We start from the raw sequence: 10,752 nt of genomic DNA, 5'->3' as shown, positions 1-10,752 counted from the left end.
CTGGAAGGCCCCCAGCGGCGCAGCGGTATGCCTGCAGACTTACAACGCTAGAATCTGGGTTTCGATACCCGTGGTGGGCAGAGTACAGATAGCCCATTGTGTAGCTTTGTGCTTAATTACACATAAACAAACAAAAAACTGGAAGGCCCCCAGCGGCACAGCGGTATGCCTGCGGACTTACAACGCTAGAATCCGGGTTTCTATACCCGTGGTGGGCAGAGCACAGATAGCCCATTGTGTAGCTTTGTGCTTAATTACACAAAAACAAACAAAAAAGAGCAATCTACTTAAGGTCAATCAACAGATACAGTAAGTTTTCAACATAAACTAACTTAAGGGTTGGATGTCATAACAATTTTAAATATTAGCTACATATCAATAATATACACAAGTAAGGTTTGTAAGTTTTTCCACAACCCACATATGGTGCACTCGGGTTGCTTTAATACTGACTCGGAAACAAAAGACTCTTTGTTTTAATGTTCCGATCAGCTCACACCCACGAAACCTCTTACTGTTTCGAAGTAATTTACCGAAGTTTATACAGCGTAGCATAAAACACGCAACGACAACAGGTCAAAGCTCAAGGTCCAACACCTGCAGTCTGAAGATTACAAAGTTACATAGTATAGTGGCCGACTGCATAAAAATGAGCCGTTGAATTTGGTAATTGAGGCTGGTTGTCTAATTAATTTTCAGTCTTTAGTCTCATGAATAGGTTAATAGGAGAGTATACGTTGAATTCATTTATAAACTATATTTATTCAATCCGTGGGAAGGAGATCGTGTAAATAAGTAATTATGGTCTACGTCACGTCACGATGAAACATGTAGCAGCTGTTGTCAGTCGTAATGTCACATCTGTGACTGGCGATGACAGATTCCTTATGTACCATAATAACGTTACACAACTGACATAATCTGTATTTCCAAGTCCACAGAAAAGCATTTTATTCCCCTATAGCAGTACATCAGTAGTATAACCCTAAATAAAACTATTTGTTCACATGCAAGACACTTTATGCAAACAATAGACTAAACGGTCCGGATATATCAAAGACTTTTATGGTTCAGACACAGTCGTCTTTATTTTAAATAGCTGACTAGAGGGAAGGCAACTAGGAAGCAGCACCAGCCGCCTAAAGTGGCTACTCTTAAAGTAAATAGTTACTGTGTAAAAGTGAACATAAATGCAGTGATTTCATAAAAAAATCATAAGTTTATTGGTTCACGTGATTCACACCTTATGCGCCAAAAAATGAAGTAAACTAATAGATAAGAAAACTTATAGTCCAAGATTAGCCCCCCAATGAAACCACATGGTCCAAGATTAGCCCCAATGAAAACTTATAGTCCAAGATTAGCCCCCAATGAAACCACATGGTCCAAGATTAGCCCCAATGAAAACTTATAGTCCAAGATTAGCCCCCCAATGAAACCACATGGTCCAAGATTAGCCCCAATGAAAACTTATGGTCCAAGATTAGCCCCCAATGAAAACTCATGGTCCAAGTTGAGCCCCCAATAATTTTGAATTGCGGATTAGAGGGAATGCAACCATTCGCCGTCTAAATTTGTTTATTTGAAGTTAAGCACGAAGCTACACAATGGGCTATCTCTGCTCTGCCCACCACGGGTATCGAAACCCGGTTTCTAGCGTTGTAAGTCCGCAGGTATACCGTTGTGCCACTGGGAGGCCCATTAACACAAATATCAGTTGTATACGCTGTCCACGTGTCCAAGGCATCAATACACTGGGTAATCACGAAGGGTCTGTATCTGGAAAAGCGACACAAATTGCTTGCACTGGGGGACTCGCCGTCTGAAGGGGCAAATAGTGGGATTTACTGTCGCTTGTGTAATGCAACCATTGTTGAAAGAACGAAGTTGGTTTTGTAGCTTTACGTCTCGAACCACCAATCCGATAAGTTATTTCCTAAGGTACGATCGAGGTACACAATTAAATAAATATAGATATATACACACACACATACATACTGATGCCGAAAATGAAGGATAACATTAAAATCTCACAGCTTCACAATATGGGCAGGTAAATAAAAATATAAAACTAAGGCACGAAATACAGTGATCGTATTTGTTTGTTGTTAAGCGCAAAGCTACACAATGAGCTATCTATGCTGTGCTCACCACGGGTATCAAAACTCGATTTTTTAGCGTTTTAACCTTTCAAACTTACCGCTGAGATACTGGGGAGGGGGAGCATTAGAGTGACGTAACTAACTTTAGAGTGGATTTTGTTTGACGAATTAATTGAATAAAAAGGTCTCAGAAGTGAAATTACATTAGGATTTAAAAATTAAAAGCAATATTGGAGTAATTCGATAGAGACATGGAAAGTCGAGGGCTGTAGTAAAACTTTAAGTCACTTTGTAAACAGAGTATAAATAAAAATATTACTGTTTGTTTGTTTGTTTTTGAATTTCGCGCAAAGCTCCACGAGGGCTATCTGCGCTAGCCTTCCCTAATTTAGCAGTGTAAGACTAGAGGGAAGGCAGCTAGTCATCACTACCCACCGCCAACTCTTGGGCTACTCTTTTACCAACGAATAGTGGGATTGACCGTCACATTATAACGCCCCCACGGCTGAAAGGGCGAGCATGTTTGGTGTGACGGGGATTCGAACCCGCGACCCTCGGATTGTGAGTCGAGCGCCCTAACCACCTGGCCATGCCGGGCCCGAAAATATTACTTCTAGTGTTTACTATCATAATTTATGTAATGTTGAAAGGAATGGGTGTTGTTTTTTTATTGTTTGTACTGATGGTATCTTTAAAATTTTGACACGATTTTCCCTCATATCTTTTTACACCTAAACTGCAAGCTTATTAATACTTAAGCCCCCAGTGGCTCAGTGGTAAGTCTTTGGGCTTGTACCTATAAAGATCGGGCTTCGATACCCATGGTGGGCACATGAAGAATAAGGTCAAAACTCACAGCGTCACAATATAGGACAGGAAAAATAAAACTATATAACTAAGACACAAAATACAGTGATTATATTTGTTTGTTGTTAAGCACAAAGCTCCACAATGGGCTATTTGTGGTGTGCCCACCACGGGTATCACCGTGGGTGCGTTACAATATGATGGGCAGTTTTACTATTCATTGGTAAAAGAGTAGCCTAAGAGTTTGCGGTGGGTGTCGTTGACTAGCTGTTTTCCCTCTAGTCTATCACTTCAACATTAGGAACGACTAGCGCAGAAAAGCCCTCAAGTAGCTTTGTACGAAATTCAAAACAAACAAACTTACAACCCAAACTTGTTTGCACCTACTTTCATGCAACATAATTTCATTATGAATAATGCTGAAACGTTACCTAGTTTAATAAAATTTGTATATTACGGAGCGTCATAAAATATCCTGCCCGATTGTTAGAGCTCCTGCTACTGCCATTATGAGAAGGATTGATGAGGGCAAAAACTCGACGCCAGCCCTACTTCACCCTGTCCTCGTAGAATCTAAACTTTGGAAGATTTCATACCCAGCCTTCTACAAACGTGCTGCTACTGGAGTGGGGGTGTTATCTTTTCGTCAGTCATCCCTACCTCATAAAAATTTACTACCCATTTGGTGCTTATCTTGCAGAATTCGCACTGCTGCTGCTATTTCGATTGAAGAAGTAGGCGGGAAGCTAACGTGACCTCAGCCTCAGACGCTTGTGTGATCATTTCGTGATTATTCTTTGAATTCGTGTTGCTTTTGTCTTAAAGTCACAAGTTATGAGCGTCTTCGATGTCATCTCCACCCTGCACTGTTCATCAGGTTGAATATTTTCTCACACCCCTTAACTGCTCTTGAAAGAGCTGGAGGACTCGTGGTTTCATAACAACCTTAACAACTGACGAAATGTTTGTTTTATTATTAATAATAATGGAAACAATATGTTACTCTTGTAGGGTTGCTATAAATGATGTTTGATTCTTTTCTAAAATTGAAAAAAAAAAACATTCACGAAGTTGTTTGTCTATTTTATAATTTACAGATAAGCAGTCTCTTTCTAAAAACGAAAACAACAACAACATTTATTCAAACATGTGTGCATTTGTCATACTCAGATGATAAAATCTTGACTGTTTTTCTTATTTTAGTTTCGTAACGAAATTTAAAATGAAACATTGATACTCGTTCCAAAGATTGCGTTTGTTTTGAGATCACAGTGCAGTTATCCATGTTTTCCACTTCATGAACCTGTCATTTGAAGCCACATAGTTCTGGAACCTAACACTAATACTCCACAAAAAAAAATTCAACCAACGATCTTTTATCCTTCATGATGTTGTGAGGGCGTCGTACCAGGAAAGGTAAGACCGCATGCAGGGGCTGATTCATAATATCCTTCTAGGGGCTCAAGAAAGATGTACTCTCGACAGTGGTAAATGGATGAAGTATTTGAAATCAAAACAATCACAAACTAGTGTTTACCCTTTTCAATCTTGTCCATCATCATGAAATTTCAAACTGTAATAAACAAAGGTGTCTCGTGTCAATAACCAATAAACGACTTCAATTCAAATATACGTCAATGATTTTAGTCTAACTCATTAGTTGGCTTTCACAGAGTATTACTTATAACCGTATGTCTTAAATATTTGTGTTTTACTTTATGGCTTGGCTTTGCCTAAAGTTACCCTGTCGAGCTGGAGATCGCAAGGTTTGGTTTCTAGTAGTGATAAAGCTGAGCACGCTCCGCACAGTCAACATTGTTATTCAGTTCAATGAACCGGACAAAACACTTGTGGTAACGTTTGCTACAGGCTGCCTTCCCTTTATATGAATATAGTCAGTTGTTCAAAATTAGGGATGGTTATGCCTGAAACCTAGGTGACGCTGATCTAGCCGTTTAAGCCCAGGTGCTTATAAGGTGTCGTTTATATTTAAAATTTTAATTCCTTCACTTCTTCTAAATATGTAAGTACCTGGAAACTAGAATACAACAACAACAACAAACATAGAGACTCAGGAGTCGTAGTAAACTTTCAACAGTTCTTCTATATGAAAAAATTTAAGGGTATATGCTCCCTCCCCTCTATATGATAAATGGCTGACAAGAAATGTTGATGGGTCATTGGGTCCCTTTCAATAAAACTTGAGGTGCCAAATACTATCCAGTCCAGTCTAAGTATTGTGCTTTGGGTTTTGACTGTGGGCGACTTAGCAAAAGTAAAGTAGAAAAAAATTCAAGTTGCCCAAACACCTAATACGAATGATACTGGAGCATTGAGAATAAAAATACAAATGTGCCAAGAACTTGGTAATTCTCGAGATACATGCAAAGTCTACTTAAAACCGTCCCATTTCTACTGTGTATATTTCCATTCGCTACACACGTGTAGAGTATTTTAAGATTTTTTTTTTCTACGTCTTGTGTAATTTAATATAATGCAATTTAAAATAGTGTTTGTTTGTTTCGAATTTCGCGCAAAAGTTCCACGAGGGCTATCTGGGCTAGCAATCATTCATTTAAAACGATTATTAAAATTTTTGTCCACGTGGGAATAAGCTTATTACTTTAACACATTAGGATCTTTATAAATATCAACCAAATTATAAACATTTATCTACCTTCAGGTTTTGTTTGAACATTTCAACCCGTTCTAACAAATATTACATCATGTAGTGATTACCATTTCATAAGACAGCATCCCGATGGCTCAGCGGTAAGCATGAGGGCTTACAATGCTAAAAATCGAGCTTCAATACTCGAGGTTGGCACAGAACAAATCGCCCATCATGTAGTTTGTAATTAAAAACGAAACGGTTTCATTTAATATCGGATTTCTGCTATCCAATGTTGGTTATATAAGTTTTGAAGTCATTATTTTCAAGTTTCTGGTATCAACAGCTGAATTATCCTATTTCCATTATCTTCGTGACTTGGATTTTATCTTATTAGTGTGTTTTTTGTAGAGTTTTTCTATATTAATATTTTATATTAGAATTTGTTAGACAGGGAAAAACATTTTGCACTCCATTCTAGTTTTATGGGATTTTTGTTAAATCGTGGAATATCTTCTCATCCAAAGCTATAAATATATACCTGTTCTATTGTTATAATACTTCTTTTACTAGCTAAAAGTTCAAGAGCATTTTCAAAATTCCATTTTTTTACCATAGTCATAGTTATGTTGTAAGCTATATTTTTAATGTTATAAGTTGTTTTCAAGTTAGAGGGAGCTACGGGTTTTTGATGGTTTTGTGTAACATTAAGTTCTCGTTAGTCCTAGAACATGGCTTAGTTACATAAGTGGGTCGGTGAAGTATTAGTAGTTGTTTGAGATGAAAGATATTTCAGAATAAAGTTTTTGTCAGTATTTACTATTGTAGTGTGTTGTAGAAGTAAGTTTGTGTTTGCGTTGTGTAGTGGAGTCAGTTGGCTGAAGACTTAAGCCTACAAGTTTCAACAGTGTAAAAATATTTTATAACGTTAAAGGAGGAAATAAAATAATTTGTTGCTGTTATCGAACTGAACGTTGAATTATTTTCACCAAATAAGTTAAAAGAACCTACAAACAAAAGAATTATACTCTAATATTTATAATAATTTTTAAGAAGAAAGCTACGCCTAACATCTTCTGTGCTACATCTCTTCAGTGTATAGCTTATCAGTTGTATTTGTTTGTCACGAGATATTAGTGTTAATAAAATTCAATTTTGGCCAGCTTGTGTATTTCTTGATTATCCTTTCACTTCCAATATTTTCATCCAACTGTTATTTTTACATTTTTAACCCATGCTAAGGGTTTGGTATGTTTCAGTTAGTTCAAAATAATATCACTCAGTAGATGACAAAATTTGCAAAAAAGCCACTTCACACTGTTGATATTAAAAAAAATAAAAATAAAGGCTTAATATTATGGATTAAAAAAATGGTTTAAGATCACATTAAACCTTTGAAAGCCAGGTTAAAGAATTTGTTTTGATTGTTATACAGACAAAAATGCCTATTATAAATAATGGAATTAAAGAGCTTATAAGGATTTAGTGTCTTTAATTAAAATATTTTGAAAATAACTCGGAAGAATTATGCTTGTTATTATTACAGCTTTAGGTTAGTACGCATTTTATGTGTTGCTAATCTTAAATTAGGCAAACGAAAACACGCAATAATTGCATCAAACCCCATGAGTTAAGAGAATGCCATATTTGTTAGTCATAAGGTTCAAAAATAAAATAACAGATCTGTCACATGTTACCGACTGAATTACTACGTTGCACATGCGTGAAACAAATCAGCATAAAATGTTAAACTTAGTCTCAAAATATGAAGAATGTCTGATACTTCTGCGTACAAAAAGTAATAATTATTAATAATTAATTAATTATTATTATGGTATAATAAAGAAAAATAATTGCATACAACAGCAACTTTGATCATTTCCAGTTTGTTTTTATTTCTTCTGGCACAGATGTTTGATAAGTTCATCAATTTTTGTAAAATTTTACTTTTCTTTTGACACAAGATGTTTAATACGTTTTCCAACAAATTCTGTTTAAAATGTAATTATTTTAAATTTTTTTTGGATTAATCATATTTTTCAAAGTATCGAAAAAAATTAACCGAAGCTAAAGATTATGAAGTTAATAGTTACATAAGACAGCAACTTTTTATTTTTTTTGTTTCTGGCACAGGCTGATTGAACGCGATATTATTAGACAGCTCATTAAAATGTACAATTTTTTGTCAAAGATGACTAATCTTAAAAAGTCAAACATTGTCAGATCATTAAATGTTTAACAAAATTTGTTAGAGAATGTATTTAAATATTTTGTATGCAAAACAACTAAAAATTGATGAAGTTATCAAATTAACTTTATAAATTACTATTTAATAAGTCTTCTCTCTTTTTTTTCGTTATATTTTCAAAATCTTTTATGGCAAGATATTTTATTCATTTTTGTAATGAATTGTTAGAATCTATAACAACACAAGTAAATACTGCAAATAATAATAATATATATATATATATATATGATTTGTATCTATGAAAAACTATTGTAGAAAATCAATTAATATTATCCATTTTAAATGTAAGTAATCTCAATACGTCACTGCAGTCAGTAGGGTGGTTGAGTGATACCAAAATGTTTCTGTTACAAAATTAATAATATTTAACATTTTTTAAACCGAGCCAGTCTGACGCTCATAGACGACTATAATAGTAGGTCCAAAAGTTGTAAGTGGATTGAAGTATTTTAGCCCTTAAAAACTTAATCTATTAATAAGGTTTGTTCTGAATTTCGCGCAAAGCTACACGAGGGCTATCTGCGCTAGCCGTCACTAATTTAGCCGTCACATTATAACGCCCCCACGGCTGAAAGGTGTTTGGTGTGACGGGGATTCGAACCCGCGACCTTAAACATAATAGTTACATCTACGTTTCTAATGGTAATATAACCTAAGTTACAAAGTTTACATCTTAAGTTCTTACTCTGGGTAATACTTTCTTGTCTATTTTCAGTATTATATTTATAACAAAGTAAACGGTTCAACTATTTAGGTTTCTCATAAGCTACAATAACGTTAATATTACCTACTGTTATACTTATAGTGCTAGATCTTTAGGGAGAAGTTAAAGTCTTGCTCTCTTTAATATTAACTTGTAACCCTACAGTATAAGTAGCAATGACTGGTAACACTTCTGACCATCTTGACGTGGTCAGTATTCGGTCGTGATGTACCCAACCAGGAAGGGTCAAGTACTACTTAGACCTCTTCCTCCCTCCCTTGCAGTTTTGGAAGTTTACTGTCAAACGTTATATTAATATTAAGAGATTAGAGCATAAATACTTTATACACTAATCCTTCTTCCCTCTATTCAGGGCCATGGCCATGAATATTATATTATAGAATTTAGTGCTAATTTGTCACTTCTCTTCCTTTGGTCGTTATACACTCGCAAACAATTCCATTGACAAATCGTCACTTTTTTTCACTTGTCACATTATCGCACGCGTATTTAACATAAATACTCTTTTAAAGTACACTTTTAATAATTTAATCTAAGCGATATTTTTTCTTATAATACATATTGAGTGGTGAAAGATACTTAGAACTATCATCATCATGTATGATATAACGATCTATGGTGGTTAATAAATCATTCTTGTACAGATTTTTATCAAAATACTTGAGTGACTAGTCTAAGAGCCTGTCCTGGATTGGTTGTATGTTTTAGGAGCCTGTCCTGGATTGGTTGTACGTTTGCATACTTGTGCATGGATTTAGAACTTATTGTTCTATAAGATGTAGTAATTACTGAGTTTTGTATTCTTTGTAACTTGTTAATATTGAACCGTGTTACAATACTCCATGCTGGACTGGCATATTCAATTACTGAGCGAAAAAACTGTTTATAGATTTTGATGATATTTTCTGGTGATGTACCGTTATTTCTACTAGACAGTCTCCAAGCGAATTTTGCTCATTGTCCTACTTTATTTGTTACTTGGCCAATATGACTTCTCCACGTTCATTTTGAATCATATGCAAGTCCAAGAAATTCTGCTGATGGGACGGTATGTAGAAGAGTTCCACGTAGGCATAGTTCTGGTTTGTGTCCACGCGTATTTTAAGAATACTACCATATTTGTTTTTGTTACGCTTATTTTAATTCCGTGTTTTTGGTAGTATTCTACTCTTTGATCGAGAACTGTTTGTAAATTGATGGCAGATATAAAGGGGTTGTGGAACTCTTCCATATCGCCACATCATCTGCGGATTTAGATGAAACAAAAATTTTGATCCGTTACGAGCATATCGCTTACATACATGATGAAGAAGAGGATAGAGCTAAAAAGCCTCCCTGGGTAACACCTGCCGCAGGAGTTAAATACGCTGCGTAGGTGCTTTACTCTACATTATCTATAAAGTTAAATAACCAGCGAATAACACCTGTCTGTATAATTCCATTTATTTCCTGCGGTATCGTAATCCTTTACGCCATACAGTGTCGAAAGTTTTCTCCATATGCAGAAAGCAGGCGACGGTGCATTTGTCTTTGTTAAAGTTATCAACTATGGTTTCAGTTAACCGAAGTAAATGATTCGTGGTTTGCCGACATTTTCTGTAACCGTTTTCTGGAAATGTTGATGTTATTTCTAAGAATATTGAGAGTCTATTACTAATTATTCTTTGTAAAATATTTCCTATACAAGTGGTCAAGCTGATTGAACGGCAGCTTTCTGGTTTATTCGCTGGTTTTCCTTTCTTTAGAAACTTAAGAATATTCTCTTGCTTCCAAGATGCGGGATATAACCTGAGTTGAGGGATAGATTAAATAATGCCGTTAAATGCTCAAACAATTTGTGAGTGCCCTATTTTAGAAGAATGGCTTGTATACTATCTTCACCCGGTGGTTTGTTTTTACATGTTTTATAGATGTAACTACTTCTGTTTTAATGATTGTGTTTGTAGTTTTATTGACCAAATTATTGTTATTTGTTTGTTGTGGATTTTGATGGTTAGCAGAATCAAACGGGAAAATTTGTGTATAACTGTGTTTGTTTTGCTCATTATACTGGTTTACTGTGTTAAGATGGTGGTGTTCATATCAAGTTTGTTTTGTGTCTTGAATGTTTTCCTTAATTGTTCTTAAAAGCAGCTGCTTTTTTGTTTGTTTGTATATGTTATTTTGTTTTGATGATAAAGTGTCGGATAGGTTTTATAAGTTTTACGATTTTTTATAAACCTTTTTAAATGTGTCCAGAATTGTTTTGAGTCTGTATATT

This window comes from Limulus polyphemus, unplaced genomic scaffold (genome assembly GCF_000517525.1).
Source record: "Limulus polyphemus unplaced genomic scaffold, Limulus_polyphemus-2.1.2 Scaffold1240, whole genome shotgun sequence".
Taxonomy (NCBI): Eukaryota; Metazoa; Arthropoda; class Merostomata; order Xiphosura; family Limulidae; genus Limulus; species Limulus polyphemus.
This window is presented reverse-complemented; position numbering follows the sequence as displayed.